Source organism: Ischnura elegans, chromosome 12 (assembly GCF_921293095.1).
Source record: "Ischnura elegans chromosome 12, ioIscEleg1.1, whole genome shotgun sequence".
In the NCBI taxonomy this organism is placed as follows: Eukaryota; Metazoa; Arthropoda; class Insecta; order Odonata; family Coenagrionidae; genus Ischnura; species Ischnura elegans.
The window spans coordinates 58,171,687-58,194,731 of record NC_060257.1 but is presented as its reverse complement, the minus strand read 5'-3'; the positions used below and the strand labels follow the sequence as shown (position 1 = coordinate 58,194,731).

General features: G+C 38.4%; 1 protein-coding gene and 1 long non-coding RNA gene across 7 annotated transcripts in view; one reads left to right on the top strand and one right to left on the bottom strand.

Moving 5' to 3' along the window:
• Positions 1-23,045, bottom strand: part of LOC124169819 (protein FAM102A) — a 388,545-nt gene that overhangs the window by 120,848 nt on the left and 244,652 nt on the right. The gene's annotated exons all lie outside the window — the stretch shown is intronic.
• Positions 15,927-21,978, top strand: LOC124169821. 3 transcript variants are annotated; one of them, XR_006867239.1, is made up of 6 exons: positions 15,927-16,282; positions 16,749-16,961; positions 17,091-17,227; positions 18,676-18,839; positions 18,915-19,011; positions 21,533-21,978. It is a non-coding gene; the product is annotated as an uncharacterized LOC124169821 (long non-coding RNA). The 3 variants fall into 3 exon arrangements; XR_006867240.1 differs by lacking the exon at positions 15,927-16,282 and adding an exon at positions 16,292-16,547; XR_006867238.1 differs by lacking the exon at positions 15,927-16,282 and having other exon boundaries at positions 16,604-16,961.

Sequence of the window (23,045 nt, the reverse complement as noted above, 5' to 3'; positions counted from 1 at the left end):
ATACCCCCACGTACCCCGGTACTAATTGCACCTAAACCCCCTCCCCCCCAGCCTTAATTCCTGGCTGCGTCCCTGCTTCAGTTCAAAATTTTGACTTCACGCAGATACAGTTATTATAAGTGAAAAATAGAAAATAGTTTAAATATTTTTTAAATTTCTCTGAGGCTTTGGGGAGGTTGAGGGTTTAGGTGCAACAAATACCGGGGTGTGTGGTGGCAAGAAATACCCACCCAGATATCTACATCTACACAATACCCCGCAAGCCGCCTAAAAGGCGTGTGGCAGGGGGTGTTAAGACACTAGCCGTTTACAGCTTAAAAAAAATGAAGTGCTATAACGAAGTTGCGACTAACGTTTATTAAAGTCCTTTATGGTTCGGAGGAAAAACGAATTCCTATATCTATCCATTCCGCTGAACATCTCTCTTAATCAATCGCTTCTATCGGACCTGGAAATATAGTGTTGCTCCAATATTATGATCTCTGTGTCTCTCTTAAAGATATCCATTCTCAATTGTTCATGCAATCTAAGCCTAGCGCGCAGCCTCCGAGTCGCCAGCGGCTCCCAGCCTAATTCGCTTAACATCTGGGTAACAATGTCTGATATGCGGTAGGTGCTAGATTAATAAATTAATATATCCCATCATCCTCCCATAGTTACGCCACTGCTCAGGGCTGCCAACATTTCGATTTTTATTCATTGGTTAAATAAGTCAATGTAACTTTACGAAAGTGGAATAAAAACATTACTAATATTGATGAATTTCCTACTTCAAGCGCTCTGCTGGAAAAACCAGGAGACGTCGTCGACTAAAGAGGCAGCGCGTGACATGGATCGAGGTTCGTCGCATTTAGGGGGCATCATCTAATTCCGCACCTGTTCAGCCGACGGCGCGGCGGCCGTGTCAGTCCCCGACTCGGGCGGGCTAGACTGGATTTACGTCAGCAAAAGATTAGTTTCGGAGGTCGAAGCCAAGTTATGAAGGAAAATCAGCGGCGTTGAGAGCAAGGGTTCATCATGACCAAGATTCGTTTTCCAACCGGATAACTAGATATAGTACCAAGCAGCCAGGAATTAAGGCTGGGGGGGGGGGGTTGGGGGGGGGTTTAGGTGAAACTAATACCGGGGTGTGTGTTGGTATGGAATACTCACCAGGATAAGCGGTAGGTGCGTGATTAATAAATTGCGGAATTTTAAGATAAACTGTTCAAAATGGTGAGTTTTACGACTTTCTGAGGGATATTTTATTAATCCTTACACTATTCTATTAATAATATCAATCCAATTAAGTAAAATGGATTAAACTTAAACATTTCTCTGAGCTCTGGGGGGTTTTTAACCCCCAAACTCTCCCCCCCCCCCACGCTGCGTCACTGGCACCAAGAGTTTCACCTAACCCCATTACGTAATGCAAAAGACGCTTGAGAGCAGTGGCGAAACTATGGGGGTGGGGGGATAGATCCCCCCCAAAGCCTCAGAGAAATAAAAAAAATATTAATTCTATTGCCTATTTTTGACATGTAACAACACCATCAGCTAAAAGTTAAATATTCAGTGCCAAAATGATGTAAAACGGTTTGCCATGCATACCATTTTTAAAATATTTTCTGATCGGAGAGGTGACTATGCCATCCCCCCTCAAAGCATATTTCTTGTTACGCTACGCTACGTTCCACTGCTTGTGAGTTTCGCAAAAATAGAAAATTTACGTAACCCACAAGTGGATGAATCATCACCATAAGTCAACAATCCTAAAGCCTGAATCACACGAACATTTTTTACAACTCTTTACAAGGACAGCTCCAGCGATCGCTCCAATGATGGCGGAAAAAAAAATGACCGTTTCACGCGATCATTTTCGCGATGGCTCGAGGGATGGAATTGCCATCCCTTTTTTCATCACCCGCCACGTCCCTTTTTCCGTCCCTGAAACCAAAGCGAATATACAGAGGATACCCAATTCCATCCCATAGAAGGATAATTTCTGTTGCCACTTCAGTAGCATTTTCATCAGTTTTATAGAAATACCCGCGGCGGGGTGATGACTGAAATCTGATCCACTACTTTGCATTATAATGCTTCCAATTTCGAGGAATAGCATCAAAAATTTGTGAATTTGATAGGTATCATATATAAATAGATAACGTACATAAATTTCGGTTTAAACCGCTAATTATGCCTTACCTCCCCGCGAAACCCGGATCAATTTTCAAAAGAGCCTCAAGTAGCCTTTAAATTTGCTGTCAACCACCGCGCACTTAACACTTCTTGGTCCGGCGCCCTTTACATTTAACTAGCATTAGAGGCCGGCCATTTTTAAAATGCCTGCGGGAGAGCTGCGAGAATACTAATAAACTCACACAACTCGAGAACTTACGCACATTTTAAAATTCACATCTTTATTATTAACATATTTTTTATTTATTTTTTTCAAGAACAAGAACTTGGTTCAAATAATCTAAAATAATTCCATAGTGGGGTAACACTTATCGCAATGCAAAAAAAGTAAAAATATGTGAGCAGACCGCTCCCGCTGGATGTGGAAACACGTAGGGCGTTAACCAAAATTTATATCGATACCTCCACTGCATAAGCGCTCAACAATCGCCCACCGAATAGAATCCGCTCATCTAGATAGCCCTTATAGTACTAGATGAGCGGATTCTATTCGGCGGGCGATTGTTGAGCGTTTATGCAGTGGAGGTATCGATATACATGATGATGTGATCTATCAAATTCATTACTTTTGAATGCATTTCCTCGCAATTACAAACATAATAATAGGGTGGTTTCCTATTATTTTTTTATTGCCTAAATCGAAAGATTATTACTCCTGGAGTACGTATTTCACGCTTTTAGATTTTTAAATGACAATATCTATTTTTCGCGATTAAATGAAAAGTGAAAATTTACAAGCGCGCGAAAACGCGACGCGTTAGTAGGAATGATGGGAAATCTCTCCGTACGTCGTATTTCTGGTTCCCCCCTCCGCCCGGTGAGGTGACCTTGAGGCGAGGCTTAGCGCTGATACGTCGCAGGCTGCCAGCGGGTAGCCTAGTGCCCTGCCGCCTGGTAGCGCTTGGCTCAAATAAGGATTATTAATACCTTATCAAACGAGGAAAACTTTCCGACCTTAGCCAGTTTTAATAAGTGATTTTTAAGACATGTTTCCCTGAGATCTGTGACTCATGCATGCATTGGTAACCTCAGACGATGTATAACTCCTATCTTCTCCTATAGAAACTAGGTCCCTGTGACGTCACGTGGAGTGGCATCGCATGGGCGCCAATCTGGCCCTTTTCAAATGAGGATAAAAATGGACCATTGCCATTCGTCTAAACCGGCATTTATAAAACGAAATAATTTGTATATTATGAATACACTAATGGTGGGTAACGAATCGCAATTATTGCCTTTTGTTTTCTTTGATGAACGAAACTACCCTATTCAAAATATAGGAAGTAAAGTGGATCGCATCGCACTCATCACCGCGCCGCGGACATATTTGAAAACTGATTAAAATTCGACCGAAGCGGCAACGGAAATCAGCCTTCTATGGGGTGGAATCTGGCAACCTCTGTATATTCGCTTTGGTTTCAGGGACGGAAAAAGGGACGTGGCGACTGATGGAAAAAGGGATGGGATTTTCATACCTCGAACCATCGCGAAAATGATCAAGTGAAACGGTCATTTTTTCTATGCAGCAGCTTACGCCTGAGTGGACTGGGGAGGAGATGCAATTTGACCGTAGGATAGACGGTTGAATGCCGTCAAATGGCGCTCACCTTTCGGACCGAGACCCTGAGGAGTGGAAATGGCCTTCCTCTATGCAGTCCCCTTGATTCTGGCCATCAAATTATTTCACCCGCGACTTTTCGCCCGTGTTCCGTTGGATTATCGGGTCCATCTAACTGTGCGGCCGTATTTGACCAGTTGCCGAATCAATCAATGGGCCATTCATCATAGATTACCACGGGTGATCCCATCAAGGGATTAGCGACGCGTGTTTTATGACCTGCTCGTCATTTGGATGGGAGCGTTATCTCCAATTGCGCCGCCGTCTAAATAGAGCTCGATACAAGGCACGGAAGCGTCATTATTCCTAATACAATGGTACCTCGGAAATAATGATGCAAAATACTCGAGTATGAACCACTAAGGTGAAACAGCTTGGGTAATTTGCGAACGTCCGAAATGGTGCAACTCGTATCAATGTTGATTATGTACTTTCGGCATGCACTCATTTCTTAATGACACGTAATTGTTCATTACGTTTAATTCTCTGTATCTCCGTTGTTACCATGATGTCCGTAGCTTTTCCATCACTAAAATACATTTATTATCTCATTTTGAACACTGACAAAACAAAACGGAAAAAATGCACTAAAAAGCTAAAAAAAAAACTTTTCATCATCCGGGGAATAAAGCGAGGGTGATGATTAGGCCTGGTTTACACAGTGCGAGCTATTACTCGAGCTGGCCTAGTCAGTTACTGCAGCGCAGATACTCCCACCGTGTGACCGCATCATACCTAGTTACTATCGCATTATACCGAGTACCTATTATGCGCGAGTTGGTCAATAACTCGCAACCCCAAAATCCATGAAAAATAAATCATAACTACCGCCATCTATTGAGAAAATTCTCCGAGTGATGAAAAGCTTGTTCTTTTACTTTTAAGCGCATTTTATAATGTTTTCGGAAAAAATTTGTTTTTTTTACATCATAGAAATTAGCTTAATTTCACGCACGCACTTCTGCGTGGTGCCTCATGCCATTGATTAACCAGAGATGTTGAAAATTTTCCGCAAAAAAATTCTACTTCAACACATATGCTTAGAAAATTAAAACTATTTTTCCGTACCGAAATTAAGAGAAGTAATCAGAGCACAATGGAACAAAATTTCATGTTTCTTATCACTGAATATTCGATTTTTATTACAAGCATTATAGTGAGCAAAATTTCAAGCCGATCCGACATTGGGAAGGGTGTTAAAAATCAATTACAAGATTCCATCGAGGAATCAGACAAAGAGACGAAGCGAACATAAAAGAAAAACGTGTACCAATGGATATGTATCCAGTTAACAATTGGACCCAATCGCTTCTACTCACTGCCCCCCATTCCCCAAACGCGGAAAGGTCAATCGCAGCGAGAAAGTGGAGGCCGGACCGATGCATCGGGATGGCGGGCGAAATGAGGCTGGCGCCAGAAACGACCGCGGTTTCCCAAACACCGCGAGACCCATTCCCATTTTTCCTCCCGAAAAAGGCTAATTTACCACGTAGATCGTAAAAATGAATCCCGTCGCAAAAAAAATAGGATAAAAAAGGAAAGGCTTGGGGAATTTAAAATCGCCGTTGACATGGACAGAACTCGGTGTTCCGAGCGTTCTGGACCAGCATTTTTTCGCGAAAGGCCACCGCATAGATCACGACCATAGCAACGTTCTGACCTAACGGGGTTACACTTTAGAGGCCGGGTCTGCAAACCCTTCACATTTTTTACGAACCGTTCGGAAGGGATTATCTACATTTTGGGACGGACTCGCTTCGCTAACTGATAAATGGTTACGGGATCTCAATGGATAACATAGCAGAGATATTCTGGATGCAAGACATTTACTTTACTGCATAAAACTACTCCGTAAGTACCTACTTACGGGAATCCGGAAAAGTTTATTAAAAAAAATAATTAAATGCGTTCTTGGAAAATTCAGTAAAGTTTAATAAAACTCGCTCATAACGAATTTCAGGCGACAATCGTTCCATTTTGTTATTAACGGGATTTCGTTGCATACATAATAAAAGATTTTGTTAATATCCAGTGAATTGTCTTAATTTTAGCAGCGGATTCGTAACGATTAACCATCGTCCCAACCTTTTCATCAAACGCCTGTTACGGGAAGGATTTGAAGATCAACGGTAGAACCATGTGGTGATGACCTAACGTAAGAACAACTCATGATAAGGTAAGATACGGTTAAGTAGCCAAGGAGAACATAATTTCATAATAAAAGAGGAAATAATTCCCCAAGGGACAATACAATAGTTCGTGATAGTGGGGATTCCGCATCATTCTAACTCGTAATAAGCGGGGAAATTAACATGGCGATCATAGGGGAAGTCCAAGGGACCGGGAACACACCTCATTCCAGACTGGATTTCGTTAGATGCGTGATCGTTATAAGCGATTAGAAATAAAGAAATAAAACTTTGTAAGGTTCATTATTATTTTTTTATTCTTAAGTAATAGTGAACCTTACAAAGTTTTATTTCTTTATTTACAATACGGAGAGGTTTCAAAAAGTAAAACCTCAAGTTATCAGTTATGTTATAAGCGATATTTACAGTATTTTAAAAATTTAGTCATAACTATACAAACCCTACCATAAAAATTTAGGTTTTTATACCATCGAAAGATGAACATGGTGGTGGAGGAGAGGCACCTTTTAGATGAGATATGGAAGAGATACAAGGTATGGATGGAGAGAGTGCTTAGCGGGGAGGGGATGTTGAAAACGGTGTTAGAGGGTAGAAAGTTAAGTAAACGAGGGAGGGGAAGGAAGATAATAGGATTTTTAGATAGATTGAAAGGGAGTAGGCCGTACAGTGAATTGAAGAAGGCAAAGCTGGAAGGAAGGGGCTACCAGATTGCTTCTTTAGTACTCCATGGAAACCTACCTTAATCGGTAGAATACTAAATAAAATAATAATACCATGGAGAGATAACATGGATTCACAGAAAATGTCACATTAGATTTAATCTATGAGAAATTATCGGTCGTCGGGAGAATATATTTATAGAAGAGCTATTCTCCAATGATAATCACTGACACCAAATCGTGGATGCAAATAATCACCATTCACCGGTGACTATGATACAAATTATTCTACCATGTTTCATGGTAACTGAGGTCTCAACCTAGCTTAATTATACAAACTATCATGTAAAAAAAAATTCTACAGTTATTTTTATCATAACTTTTATAAAATTTTTAACTCCTAGGTTATTAAATCTAAATTCAATAATACCTCGCTTGTGAAACCGAGCTTGCTTTCAAGGGTTTAAGAACAAAATTTCAAAAAGGAAGATTTTAACATCCAAAATATCTCCAACTACCCCCAATACGCATACAAACATTCAACTGCAGACAAGTAATTTTCAACAGTCGTCCGCAGAAGGCGTTTTCTGTAAAAACTACATTCATTCTAGAAATAAAACTTTATTTCGGCGACTAAATGAGTCTATATTGCTAATAAGTTCAACCGATTCAGGCTTGGTGTAGTGGAAGTTCGAGGTATGAAATAAAAGTTAGTCGAGCCATTCCACAATTACTTAATGCGTACGACGCGTTTCGGCGTTAAATGACTGTGGAAAAGTACGCGTTAATAATTGAGAGGAATTGTAACTACCTTTTTTTCAATAGTATATATTGCAGTGCATGCATATTATAATTACAAGTGCAAAAATGCTTTGCATGGTTTTGAAAAAATTCAATAAAATTTTAAGTGTTTTTTAAACAAAAATACTCTAGCATGTCCTTACAATGGTCATTCATAAACGGGCACTTTATTTTTCTTCATAAAGCCTCCCTACTACACAAAAAAATATCAAGAAACAACAATAGTTGGCGATTAAAAATAATGCCAAGGTAGAGGGCATTGTTTTGCTAATTTAGGAAGTGGCTAATTACGGTTAGCGACTACGGAATTACACCCCAGACGAAGAGGACCGGGTCTGCGAGGCGAATCACGAAAAAAACAAAAATGATAAAAAAGGCCGAGGGCGGGAGATTATAAAAAAGATCTCGCCTTTGGAGCTCATTTTCATAACTGTACAAAGGGCCACGCTCCCAGATTCCTTCTTCCCTTTTTTTTTGTTTTGCTATATTCAAAGGCTCGGAGGTCCACTTGAGATTGGTCGCACGTCACGGGGCGGGGTTGGTACCTAACAGCGGTCCAGGTCGATGCTGGAGGAAGGTCAGAAGGGTGGGTGAAAGAGGGGGGGAGAACACAGCCGCGTGCAAATCGCACGTCGTAGCACGAAAGAGAAATACCGAAAATCCGCGGAAGAAATTTCATTCATGAATTAGGAAAAAATCATGGGAAGGTTCACGTAGCTGGCCTCGATGGCGACAGGGTATTCCATGTCTGCCACACAAGAGATCGTGGGTTCGAGTCCCGCCTGGATAGTTTGCCCCTATTCAGGGGATGGATGTTCGTGTACGTTTAACTGTTAAGTTAAAAACCCTGATGTAAAATGCTAGTGATGCTAGGCTTGGTGGTGAAGCAATGAATAAAAAATAAAAAACACATGGTTTGTCAAAAAAATAAAGGGAATTTTCAAATTTCGCGGGTTTAGTGAGTCTTATTGCTACCATTCTTTTATTATGCTGGCATACATGCCCCTGAATTTTGATAAAATATTCAGCTGTATTAACTGCTTTTTTTCATTTGCTGGCGATTTGTGTATGCTAAAGAAATGGATCAAAGAATACGTATCGAATTTTGCGTAAAAAAAATAAATAAAATAAAGGGAAACAAAGTGAGTAAAATGTTAATACAGGCCTACGGTGAGTCTGCTATAAGTAAAACAAGTACTTTTGAGTAGTATAAGCGTTTCCAAGATTGCCGTGAAGACGTTGAAGACAACGAACTCTCCGGACGCCCCAGAACATCGAAAACCGATTACAACGTGGAAAAAGTGAAAGAAATGACTATGAACTGGTTGTGTAACGGTTATGAAATGGAGACTAATTTGAAGGCGACAATATTAATTTAGATGAATAAGTATACAGGATATTTCAGGAGGAATCTGAAATTCTTCAGGAGGAGGAAGGGTAAACAACATAAAGCATATTTTGCCCATAAACATGGGGTCTTAACTCTTTTAACTACTTAGCTATGGCAACGGAAAATATTTGCAGTTTGCAGTCATCATGAAAAATGTTTCTCTTCGGTATACAGCCTTTCCGACATTTTATTTAAAACTAATGGAATTGGAATGGAATTACTTAAGGAAATTGAATAATTAAGGTTGGACGAAAATGTGTGACTATAATTTCCCGAAAAAATGATAATTGAGCTTAGTGAAACGAGAGCTTTGAACAAGTATCACTATTTTCAATGCATGTTCTTTGATCCATTTCTTTAACATACACAACCGCCAACAAGTGAATGAAAGCAGTTAATACCGCTGAATATTTTATCAAACTGTAGGGGAAAATATATGCCTACACAATACAATAATTGTAACAATAAAAACGCGAAATTGAAAATTCCCTTAACTTTTTAACTAACCTTTTATTTTTTATTTCATCAACGTTACGGTTGCGCAATTTCACCCATTTTGAGATTAATTGGATGGTCGGTGACTGAACTGCTTTATTACATTTTCACTATTTCCGCAAGAATATTACTTAAGTTCCATAGCAATTTTCACGAGGTAACATATATAAGATTTGCATTTGGATGTATGTGGACTACTTTGCAATGGTTTTAATTCTTCCGCAAGAAAATTGTAGTTTTTAGTTTAGTGTACATCGCAGTTACCAGGAAGACGGTTTTCCTGGGTGTCCAGCCTTTTCGACATTTTATTCAATACTCAGTATTATTAAGGACATAAAATAATTACGGTGGAACGAAAATGTGCCGTTATTATTGTCTGAAACATTTAATCTCAAAGTGTGAGAGATTATGCAATCTTACTGTCGATAACTCGCTCAAAGCTCTAGTTTAATTAAGCTCAAAGAATCCTACGACTCTTCTATCTTGGCTCGACCGCAGCCGGAAAATCTGAATCGTTTAAACCGCAACGAAGGCGGAAAACCGGTATTATGGATATCGCCATGCCGCGAAATTATATCGCTATTGGGGTCTTTCCTTTTTGGAGAGTAGTATTTCAGGAGGCCGCTCGTTTCGCGGGCTCAATTTTTGGCATTTCCAAGTCCGTAACCTCAGGACCAACGAGTTGAATGACCCAATAATCCGGTGGATAACCCCTTGACAAGATACAGGCAGGAGGTACAAAAATAGAACGATATAAATTGAATATTTTAAACACACTTTGTCTTCACACTTTCATGACTGGGAAGAAGAATCCCCATTTCCGTGAAAACGCGACTGATGAAAATACTTCATAAATGTTATTGTGGTGATAAAAGGAGATGGAAGAATAATTTACAACAATAAATAATAATGACGGAATAGAATGGTACACAGTAAGTACAAGGTGTGTTTAGAAAATAACAGGAATTTTAGTTTTTTTATACTTATTTATTCGTCTACATTAATGCTGTCCCATTCAAAATAGTTCCCAATTGATATTATGCACTTATCCCACCGCTTCTTTCAAACCTCGAAACACTTCTCAAAAACTCGACCTTTGGGATAGCCTTTAGCTCTGTCCGCGATTTCTTAACATGCCATCTATGCTTGTTAAATGACACCCTTTTAAGGTCCTCTATACTTTTGGAAAATGGAAAACGTCACACGTAGCCATATCTAGCAAATACGGAAGCTGGGGTATAATTAAAATATTGTTTTTGGCCAAAATTTCACGAAGAAGCAATGAAGTGTCGAAAATCACCGATCTTATAAAAATACGTCAAACCTCAGCGGTTGACATAGAAAAAGTACACAATGATTACAGCTGAAAATTTTACCATACTTTAGGGGCATGGATACAACTTAATATTTTTTTACAATCAGGCTCCCCGAACAAACGATAAATTAAACAATTTAGTTCCCGTTATTTTCTGAACATACTTCGTGGATACTAAAATTTGCTAATAGCTTTTGTGCACATTGTTGTTAGACTTCACTTGTAATATAATATATATAAAAATATTATTATAAGTATTTTTGTAAATATTATAAGTATATTTGTCAAGTATTATAATATTATAATACTTGACAAATAAATCTTGCTTGCGAGGCATTTTTTCGCTTAACTGAATGTAACTTTTTCTAAAATATAAAAGGAATTATTCCAAAGCCTATTCCTAAGAGAGGAAAATTATTAAGGAAAAAGTTCATAATATCGTCAAGAGATACATATTTCTTTTTGTTTACGACTGAGAAATCGATTTCAAATAATTACCACAAGCCTTCGTTTGACCTAGCCACGATCTTCTTGATATTCTACTGCATCACAATTATTATGCCAACACATACGTTAATAATTCAAAAATACATAAATTGTTATATTTTATGATAGTACCTTTCACACAGGTTTATTATAATCCTTCCTCATAGTCTTTCGCGTTCACCAGATAGCGGTTTTATGATGCAAAACCAGGGGCTATTTTTTAGCACTTGATTACCGTAAACAACTATAAGATATAAATAAATGTTAGCTCAATTTTTCGTTTAACGTCAAACAAACAGCTACTGTTTTCTTTAGCTCTTCACGAGAAAAATCTAGCCCTTTACACGTATAATTTTCAGTGCACAATCATTAAAAAGGCATGGAAATTTCCCGAAAAAGTAAATATCTCAATTACCAAATAATGCGCACTACGAAAATGGGAACGGAGGAAAATATCACCAATTAGGAAAAAGGCTGACATTTTGACTTCGAAGAGGAGAGGCATAGCAGGAAAATTCATATTTGAAAGCGTAAAACTGCCATTGTGCTTTTAACAAGTCCCCCACTCAAGGACTCTTTTTTCTGGCTACGCCACTCCTTAAATAATACTTTTCAATTCACCAAAGTAATCCTCTGTACACATCATACATTTTTCCTCAAGATACAAGGTATATTCCTACAAGGTATATTCCACTGAAGGCCTTACTTCCATACGATCGTTCCATTGAGGTACGCCCCGATTACATGCGGTATAAATTCATTTCAAGATCGTAATTGTTCACGAGGACTTAGTTCAATTTAATGGATAAAAGAGAGAACCGAGGAGTTTTGTAAATAGCCTAAAGATAAGCCGGAACTAAAATAGCGCAGTAGAACAGCGTAGGCTAAGAGATCTTTCTACAAACAGAAGACCCTTCTTAAAGCTGAGAATATCAGCATAGAAATAAGGAAACAATTCATCAGATGCTACATATGGAGCAAGTTTCTCTATGGATGCGAGTCTTGGACGTTGACAGCAGCAGAAAAGTCAAGAGTGGAAGCATTCGAATTGCGGTGCTACCGAAGAATGATGAAGATAAATGGATCCACCGAGTAAGAAATGAGGAAGTTCTAGGAAGAGTGGGAGAAAAGAGAAGTCTTCTAAAAAAACCTTTAGCAAAAGACGAGAAAACTTAGCTGGCCACATTATGAGGCATGATCGCCTGATGAAGACAATCTTCGAAGGACAAGTGGGCGAAAGAAAGTTGAATGCGACTGGTTACGATAGACGTAAAAGAGAAGAAATTCGAAAATGTGAAGAGGTTAGCTCATATGTAAGCAGAGTGGAATGGATCTACGTCAACCAATCTACAGATTGTTTACTTTTGACGATGAATTTGTGAGATATATTTCACGACTGACAGAACTCTCTTGTTTACGGATTTTTATTCCGGAATCCTGTCGCCGCTACGGTGGGAATTCCTCTACCTCTCCAGCGATGATTGCCGAGCTAATTAAGCATCAGCGGCAGAGAAGTCAAAAGATTAAGCTATCGAAATTAGGCGCAATCAAAGAATGATGAGGATAAAATGGATCGACCGAAGATGGATTGAGCAATGAGGAAGTCCAAAGAAGAGTGCGAGAAAAGAGAAGCCCTCCAAAAAACCCTAAAATGAAGATAGGGCAATCGGCCATAAAATTAGACACGAGGGCCTAATGAATACAATCGTAGATGGACAAGTAGAATAGGAAGAAAGGCAAAGGAAGACTCAAAATGATATAGATGAGCTGCATCGCCTCCGAAACGTCAGCCAGGTACGTGAAAGGTGAAAATTCGACGCGGCCTCACCCCGAAGACCAATATAATGCAGTGATTAATTTTAACCGCAGAAGCCAACATTTTGGAATAGATAAGGTTTATTTCAGGATGTAAAAAAAAGGAATACGATAACGACACAATACAAACGAATGCGCTCCATTATTATCCCAATTTTAATTGAATGGTTTGGGTGAACATATTTTACCGGTAATCGACGCCTGTACCGCGTCGAATAATGAGAAAGATGACGATTAAAGATGCATATAAAGGGCCAGTGTTGCCATTCCAGGTTAAGTGAAGAAGAATCTGAATATAAACTTCTACTGAAAGCGTACAATGCACACAAAATTTAAAAAGTCACACTGATGAGGGTAAAAACTCTGGAGATTATGCTAAGGGATCATAGGGAGGGTTATTAGAGCAAATAAAGTCTACGATTCCGAACCGAGAGCGAAGGAGCCTCATGGAAGTTAATATTTCAAGGCGTTAACCGGCAATTATGCCGAGATGCTAATTGTATTATCCCTGGCGCGGCGAGCAGTGCTTGAAATTCAATCCACACAATACCCTAGGAGGAGACTTAAGTACCTCAATGTAATCCGGAAGCCTCTGCGAAAACCTCGCATGGGTTACGTGGGTGTTTCCTACTCTAACCGACCACACGCTTCGGTTTATGGCCCTCTTAGCGGCGAAGAGAGTAACTACCCCTATACTGCGAATACGATTCAGATAAACGAAAACAGAAGACTGACAAAAAAACATAAAAAGTACTTCGGGAAAACGATAAAGCTAAACTGCGGCCAATTGGCTTGTTTGCCATCAGTACCATTCGCAAATGGGAATGGTTGCGCACGGAGGCAACGCGGTTAAAGACAAACAGTAAATCCCAAGGGCACGTGTGCATTGTTCAACAATACCAGGTGTTTCCGGAGAAATCTGCAATACTTCAGTAAAGGGTAGGGGAGACAATTTGAAACACTTCCTTGTCTTGTAAACATGGGATCGCAACTCCTTAGCTACTGAGGCTATTGCAACGCAAACATTTTTTGGATGGACTTAGCAGTTATCATGAAAATGTAATCTCAAAATGGGTGAGATTGCGAAATCGCACTGCTGATACTCGATCAAAGTTATCGTTTAATTAAGATCAAAGAAGAATTATTTCGGACAATTATAATCGCAAATTTTCGTCCAACCTTAATTACACAGGCCTGCAAAAAATATTTTTTAAAAGTTGTTTGAAACTTGATAACGGATTTTTATTTACTTTTCAGAGCTAATTTCAAAAATCCAATCCATTTTTGTCTATCACGTCCGGTCTTCTAACAAAGAAGACACTATTTTTGGGTATAATAACAAAATGTAAGCAATTTATGATTTTTTCCATCGTTCAAAAATATTATTTTATTTTACTTAAAAATAATATTATAAGCTACATTTCCAGTACACTTACATTTCTCTTTAAGCTCATTAGTCCTCATAATAACCCTTTCGCTTTCTGTCGAAACTTCTTTTACTTGTCCAGCGGTGGATTCGTAGAGGATCATCTCTTTTTATCACCCAGCAGTAGTCCGATATCATGGTGACGTTCCATCTTCCTTGATATCTTCTTTCCATTTCTTTGACGTCTCGGTGGAATCTTTCGCCCTACTCTCCACTTACATCACCAAGGTTTTCAGGGAAGTAGCCAAGATATGAGTGGAGAAAATTAACTTTGATGTTCATGTTACAGCCCAGATTCTTAAAGTTGTCGAGCATGTCTGCGACGATTGTCTTGTCGCTTGGATCTCTTTTGTTTCCTAGGAAACCGGGAACAACTGATTTAAACGATGTCCATGCCGCCATTTCTTTTGTTTCCATTTTGTTCACAAAGTTGAGATCTGTCATTAGTTTTCTAATGTCTGGTCCGACAAAAATTCCTTCCTTTACCTTTGCCTCGGATATACCAGGAAACTGTCCACAAAGATATCTGAAGCACTCCCCTTCTTTTGGAAATACCTTAACAAATTGTTTAATCAGCCCCAATATAATGTGAAGTGGTGGAAGTAACACCTCTTTGGGATCCACAAGGCTTTTCCTGTCAATATTTTCAACCTGTAACCTTTTTCTCACGGGCCAAGCTTTTTTTATGTGGCGTTGCTTTTTGTCTCTACTGTCCCATTCACAGAGAAAGCAAGACAACTTTGTATAACCACTTTTTTGACCAAGCAGCATTATAATTACTTTTAAATCACCATATAGCGTCCATTTATGGTCTGAATAGCAGAGTTTGCTTAAAACCAGTTCAAGATTTTCGTAACATTCTTTTAAGTGAACCGAGTGTCCAACAGGTATAGAAGCATACTGCGTAGAAGTACTGATTTAAGGATTTTTTTGAAGAATCGATAAGTCTCCACTCCTCAGGAACATCTTCTATTTTGAAACGTGTAAGTCCAGGAACATCACTGCAAAAACACCAGATCATCTTCTTGAGAGAAGAAAGAAACAAACTACTTTTCACTAGATCGATACCAAGAAAAGGATGTACCCTGAGGCAACATACGGTTATCATTCAAGTAACCTGCTGCCACTTTTCTTGCTCAAGTAACCTGCTACATGTTGAGAGCACGCAGATAACCAAACTTCATTTTTCAGTTTTTAGGCTCAAGTTAGCCCAAAGTGCTCGAGTAGCCATTTAAAATTCCTTTTTTTATCACGATAGAATACATCATTTACGCCGAATAAAGATACCAGTGATACCTTATTGACATAAAATGATGTAAAAAAGATATCACAACACTGATTTGGAAGCTATGGGACTACAAACCATCAATGTCTATCGGTTTCGCCAACACGCTACCCTGTTGTGAGGCTCCAAGACACACGAAAAGTGTGCCATTTGGTCATGCTTAAGGTTGAGGTTAGTTTGCGGACCGAGAAAGGGTAAAAAAAACAAAAGAATGGGAACGAGAAAAGCTCAGCCGAAAACAAACTGCAGGGGCGCGGTCTCTTGTGTCAACGGAAGATGAAGGAATTTCGGTGCGTGTTAGGCAAGGGGACTCCATTACAGGAGTCTCCAGATGGGCCAATGGGAAGCCTTTCATCTGTTGCCGTTTGGCGCGCATTTTATTCGATCGCCAACATTGGCCGCATAGCGGCGCCACTAGGCAATAGGATCTGTGTCAGTGTAATTTTCGCCATTAAACTTAATGGAAGTGGGGCGACGCGCTCCGTCTTTAATCGGATTTTTGCAGTAATTTTTGTAGTGAGAGTCGTAGATTCAGTTTTATTCGGCTTTAGCAATGGGGCCTGACCGGCGTTGCTGTGTCCCTGGGTGGAAAGGAGGCTACTATTGCCAAAAGAGACGTAGTAAGGAGCTGGACATACGCAACGAAAGCCTCTTCCAAGTAAGGGTAAGTAAATCACCTTTTTTGGTAGATTTTGATGAAATTATTTAAAATTTGAAACTTTTATTTATTACCGGACTCAAGGTTAATTCCATGAGTCCAACAAGTGATTGTACCGTGAAGCTTTGGGTAGAAATGCAATGTAGCGGCGTGTCTTGGTCGCTGTGTGTGGATGCCGGCATGATTGCAACGTTCCTTTAAGAATATGCATTCAAAGACCAGGAGAATGGAAAGAAATTGGTTTTATCTGTTAAAAAGCTGTGATTATAGTGTAATACTGCTCATTATAGGAATTATCATGTTGAAACACACGGGGTCTAGATTAATCTCACAATTCTGCCATTCGTATTATGCTAATGGCGTCGTTGGTCGTCTTGCGTTGTGGCAGGATTACTATTAATTTGCGCGTGAGCTTTGGAGTTATGTACTTGTATTATTTAATCGGAGCTGCTATTGGATGAATTTTTTTCAGAATGTTGCCCAAATGCAGAAATGGTGGCGGGTGATACCACGTGAACAGGGAGTTATCGAAACGAGATGTAGGCTTGTAGGACCGCTTTCCAGAGGGATCAATTAAGCGGTGTACCGACATTAAACTTTAAGACGGTTCCATCGTCAAGTGGCCGGGATCCAGTGCGAAAAAACAGTGGTAATAAATGAGAGCAGCGCTCTCCTAAAAGTGAAGGTGAAGTCCTCGTTTGTCGTTGATTTGTGGTTTTCCGCCTATGAAGTGTGCTTAATGCAATATATATATGTAGTGTCTGTGCAATCGCAAGCTGTGCTTTGTCAATATATTTTTATGGGATTTTTTCAGGTGTTATTCTATGGAAGAGAGATGTCTAATCCTGGACTCAAAATTCTTAACCTCGCTGATGTTTCTCGTCTCATTGACGATGTGAATGAGTAACAGATATGTGCTGGTCTGTCTGTTCAAGCCGTCAATGGTGAAAGGTAATCATATTACTGTATTTGTTTACTATAGTGTAGTAAACTACTTTACTATACTAGTTTACTATAGTATAGTGGGCAGTTTCAAAAATACTCTTTCACTTTTGATGAATTTAATACTGTTGGAGTGTCCTAATTCTGGTCTACATTTGTTATGCTACACCCACTGATTCTTCTGGTGTACCATGCAGTCGACGTTGGATTTACTTATGTGGCGTCATTTGTCCTATTCCTTTCTTGCCTCTTATATCCTTTTAAATCATCTTAGTAAATGTTCATGAAGTAATGGAGCTGGTGAAGAAATAAATTTCGTATTGTAATAGAAGAAATATAATCTATTGTAGATTATGTTTCTTCCCTTCTTATGTCAAATTTATTTTTATGTGGGAGGATGAAGGCAATACTCAGTAGTCTGTTGATGGGTGGGGCGAAATTACTTGATTTTGTTTGCCGTAGGTGTGTGAAATGCGATGCACATGATATGGTAATTGGCCTTATCATATTTCACGAATTTTTTCCAACATTTCCAACAAATTTCAGCAATCAATATCATGACTTAGGCCTGGTCTACAATGGGATATAAGCTGTTAGTCATTTCTTGTCTCCATTCACAGACTTAACCATAAGAGGGAAACAGTTAAAATTTGAGTGCCTGTATTATGTCTGACACTGAATGCTTGTGTTTTCATAGTGCCTTTTTTTCATGATACAGAAGTTTGCAGAGTTACTTTTTGTGAATGTAAATATTCCACTCTATTAATGCTCTTATTATATTCTCTTCATAACTACATACCAACTATTAGTTTCAATGCTTTTCACTTTAAGTGGCATGATACAAGTATTTTCAGTGTTATCTGCTCAGGATGATGATATTTTTTCCTTCTTATGTGTTAATTTCATTAAAATTCATTAAGTTATGAAATATTGCCCTCCGTGAAGGCTGAACATATATTCCCATGGACACTTGTTTTTTATGCATTTCATATACTCTATGCCTTCACCATTTTCTCAGTGTTTATTATGTAGACATAAGGCTACAGTTAACTGAAATTCTTACCACCTGCGTTCAGTTAGGTGTGGTACTGCGCTGATCACATTGTTTTCCAGCATGTGCTCTTATTGGCTAACTGTATGCCATAAAGATGAACATTGTCCATCTTCTTTATGGCTGAAGTCCATCGTGGAATTCTATTTTGGCTCCTTATGGCTTATGTCCTTTGACTTAAATGTCTCACTGAACCAGCTCATTCACAGTGAATGCAAGTGTTGTCTGTGAAGGCCATGGTAATGTGTGTAGAAATTAGAATTTTTCTGTCATCATATAATATATGATACTACATTTAAGCTATGACATGTTAGGGTTGATGATATGTGAGGATTCTTTGTTTTGGTGTTCCTAATATCTCGTCATTCATTCAGTTCTGTCTAGTATCTATTTCTTTTTATTTCAGGTTTATCTCTTTCATTTGGCACGAAGTGGAGTCATGCGGTACATCTACTATTTATTTGAACGCATCAGCTATTGTCCCTCATAGTTGTTTCAATTGATAATGGATTATAATAGTCTGCTGTTCCTTCTATTTGGCATTTAAGCTATTCGATGTCATGGTTGATGGTATGTGTGCATTCTTTGTTTTGGTGCTCTAAATATCTTGTCATTCCATCTTATATCTATTTCTCTTTATTTCAGGTGTATTTCTTTCATTTGGTATGAAGCATATTCATGAAACACTACTCCGAAACATTTCAAAGGACAAAGATTCACCATCTATGCTGGTGTTGTTCAGGTACGTGGAGATGTGAGGTCAAGGAAGGTTATGGTAGCAACTAAGAAATATGTTCAATGAAAAAATGAGCAGTGAAATTTTTAATAAAACCACTCTTCAGACAAATATTGCTCTGCTAAAACTGCCTCATCAATTGCACTTTGATTGTAAGTTGAAATTTTGTTAAGACTTCTACTTTTAATTTTTTAAATTGATTATGATCAAACCAAGTCTATAGCGCTACAGTAAAACCTCTATGTAGTGAACCTCTTTACATCATAAACCTCCATACTTCATACCAAGGATACACCCCCGATATGGCCTAACTATCTCCGCAAATCGTACGGAGACAACTACAGACCATTAATGCAGCTACTATTATGTATATGGATTGACATTTTCAGGGATACATTTTTCACCCTTTTTTTCTTGTAAACCTTTATTATGTCATAGTTTTCACGTTAACCATTAGTTATAGCCATTTTGTTCCATGTGAGAGCAAACCTAACAGTAAATATAAGAAAAAAGATATCCAACTATCCTAATCATTTTAAGTGACTGTTGAATTGAGAGAGATCACATCGTTTTCTTTCTAATCATGGTAAAAATAACGTGATGGCGCTCACTTTGTGTTATCATTAAACCAATAAATATATGTTTACTAATGCATGCATGTTTAATTAAATGCATAAATTTAATGGTTTAAAAGACAGTAGTGCCTTTCATTTCCAAAGGATATGAAAAAATGGTGCATATCACCAAAACCTCTCTTTAGTGAATCTCCCATTTTTGTATCAAATTGCATAAATTTTAGCCCCCTCCACTATGATGTAAAGAGGTTTTAATGTGTCAGGAAAACTAATAGTCATAATGGTCTAGTTTTCTATTATTCTATATTAACTATCCAATTATTTGAGCATTTGAATTTTGGGTGTAACTGCAGTTTTTCAATGAATGCAGTCTCAGTCATACTTTTCATCCAAATCTCAAACCGGTGTCCCGCGGTCAAATTTGCATCAAAATTTTTGGACCAAAAATTTTAAATGAATTTGGAACACGGTCCCATAAAACATCAAATTTTGACCTGAGGCAATATGTGAATCAAGCCAAATTATTTTTTTTCATGGTAAAATGACTGAACTATGTCCACTGTAGTTTGTTCTTTGTTCTATTTTAAAAATTATATGTATTTTTCATATCAGGAGAAAAACAACCTGCACATGAAAAATGTTTTAATTTTTGCACTTGCTATGTACTAGAGTCATGTCATGAATATTTACTTGGACATAGAACACAAACATTTCATCACACTTGAAGGAAGACCCAACCCTGACCTCCACAGTCGTGAAAAGGAATTTTTTTAGCAACAAAGAGAAAAGAATCTCTAATATGTATTTTATTTTTAAGGTGGTGGGTCATACCATAAGGAATACTAGAAAAAATAATTTGGCTTGATTCACAGGTCAAAACTTGATGTTTTATAGGACCATGTTTTTGACGATAAATTTTCTAAATTCTTGTGAAAAATAACAGTTTAGAGAGTTTTTCAATATCACTTAGCATTACTTTTAATTAGTATTTGAAATCCTCATGACTTCTATAGTAAACGTGCAAATTTTCATAAGAATTTGATGAAAAGTATGGCTGAGACAAATTATTTCCCTCTGGAAGTACAAGTGCCTCTGGTGACCGCATTCATTGAAAAACTGTAGTTCCACCCAAACTTCAAATGTTTTGAAAAAAAAACTAGTAGACATAGGCAAGAAATATTTTAAACTGTTTCATTCTTACGTGGAAGAATGAAAATTGCCAACTTTCATCAAACTGTGAGTCAGTGGTACTGGTTTTTCATTGGAGGCCATTGTTATGGTTCTTACAGGCTTGGGCCATGGTTATGTAAAATGGACAATAGAGGGGAAATTTCTCACCATTGAAGTGTTGAGAAAGTATTGGTTTTGACTTTATTCATAAGTTTTCATTAGTAAGTAGAGTTTTTCAAATTTTTGAGTCTTTAATTTTCTGTTGGTGGCGGTGGTTATTGGTGCCGCTGTCCCTTCAGTCATATGTGAAAATAAAACTTTTCCTGAGCATTCAAGTGGTGATTAACTCTCATATACCCTTTTGTGAAGTGGTAGCATATCAGACAGGGGCATATCCAGGATTTTGTTCTGGGGGGCATAAGAATACCTCGTAATACAAAACGAATGCAATGATAATGGGCAACAATATTAACGCAATTAAAAATCTTGCATATTATTTAAGGGTCTGGGGGGCACGTGCCCCCTCCCCCCCCTGGATACGCCTATGATATCAGATTGTTACTTGATAGATACCTTGATAATTATGTGAAGTATGCATCTTTGGTAGTTATGTTTTCCGTGCTTTAACTCCTTGGTGGTTTTAATCATTGCTATTCAACTTTGCAACCTACCTCGTATTACCTTGAGTGAACTAACTCCTGCTTTGCATTGCTTCAAATTGCTGTTCATTATACGCATGCCCATGGTGTACACATTTCTTATTTGCATTTTCAATATTACAGATCAATGTTACTAGCACCCGTTGGCATTGTGAGACTCCTGCACCTTTTTTGAACATATGGCTGTGGTGAACTGAATCACATCCCACCCATTTCTGGTTTTGCAAGAGGCTACACAAGCAGCAGCTGCTCAAAGATATGCTTTGATTGGCCAAACATCATCTATAAGAAAGAACATTGACTACTTTTCTTATAACTTATGCCCATTGTGGAATAGTATTTTGGCTCCCTTCTGGAATATATATCATTGTAGTTCTACCGTGAAAGTGTACATTAATTACGGCTGACTTCAAAAATATGGAAATGGAAGGGCTATTGCATGAGAAAATGCTGTGGTGAGAATAACCTTGATTGTGTCCGTGGAGTCAAAGTTTTTGTGCTACATTTTTGTGAACTGTCTTTTGAACCACCTTTTATTATGTCAAATAAATACTGAGCATGATTTTCAATTTGACTTTATCTTTTTCTGCTCTTCTGTATGAGTTAACTTTTTTCAGCAACTTAGTGTTGTAGAAGCATTTCACTTGAAGTGAAAGAACTATGATTCATTCATTTAAAAATTGTTCTGATAGGTTGCACTAATCTTCAGTAATTATTTCGAATTGCCATCAACTTCCTGCTGCTCACTTATACTTAATTCCTCCTTTTATGAATCAAGTTCTAAGGGTACTGTTTTTATATTAAATGGGTATCAATTTTCTGTGAAATCATAATACATATCTTTTCTAATAAGTGAATTACATCAAGTAATGTGATAGCTGTCTTTATTACATACCGTCTTGGTTGTTGTGCAGTCTTGAGGTGCTAGTATTGGAATGATAGGGAGGCATCACCTCTTTGTTGAGGAGAGTTGTTCATCTACGGCCATGGATCCATTGATCACAGTAAAGGATATCAAAATATGTTATAATATACCTATATGTTTCCAGCTTAGGAATATTATTGATGCTTACATGGGCATAGCCAGGACTACCTGGAGGGGGGGGGGGGGAGAGAAGGAAACCCTCCTCTGGGGGAAATGATAATATTTTATGCTATTTTGGGCCTTTAAATTATGAAATTTGTGGGTTGTCATGAAGCTGTTTTGTGAACAATGGTTAAGTAGAATAATTTTTTTACGTCAGTATGTTTTCCTTCAAAAAATAATGTTTGGGGGAGGACGTGACACCGTGGCTTCTCCTTAGGATGGTGAAATGCCCATGGTACGACGTGAAAGTTCTGGGCGTGATCAAGACGTCAGACGGTAGGGAGATAGCCAGTGCGTTAAATGTGGATGCGTCAAAAAATTGCTAATAACAGATTCCCCCTTGCTTGTCAGCTCTGATTTTTCGTTTTGGTCGATGGTAGAAGTGGTCGGATTGTTTCATTTCAGTTGGCAATCGCCTCACATGCTTTACTTGTGTGGTTAATGTGATTTACTGGCTCAGTTACGTATTGCTGCCGTGTATGTGAATGCGTCAAAAAATTGCTAATAACAGATTCCCCCTTGATTGTCAGCTCTGATTTTTCGTTTTGG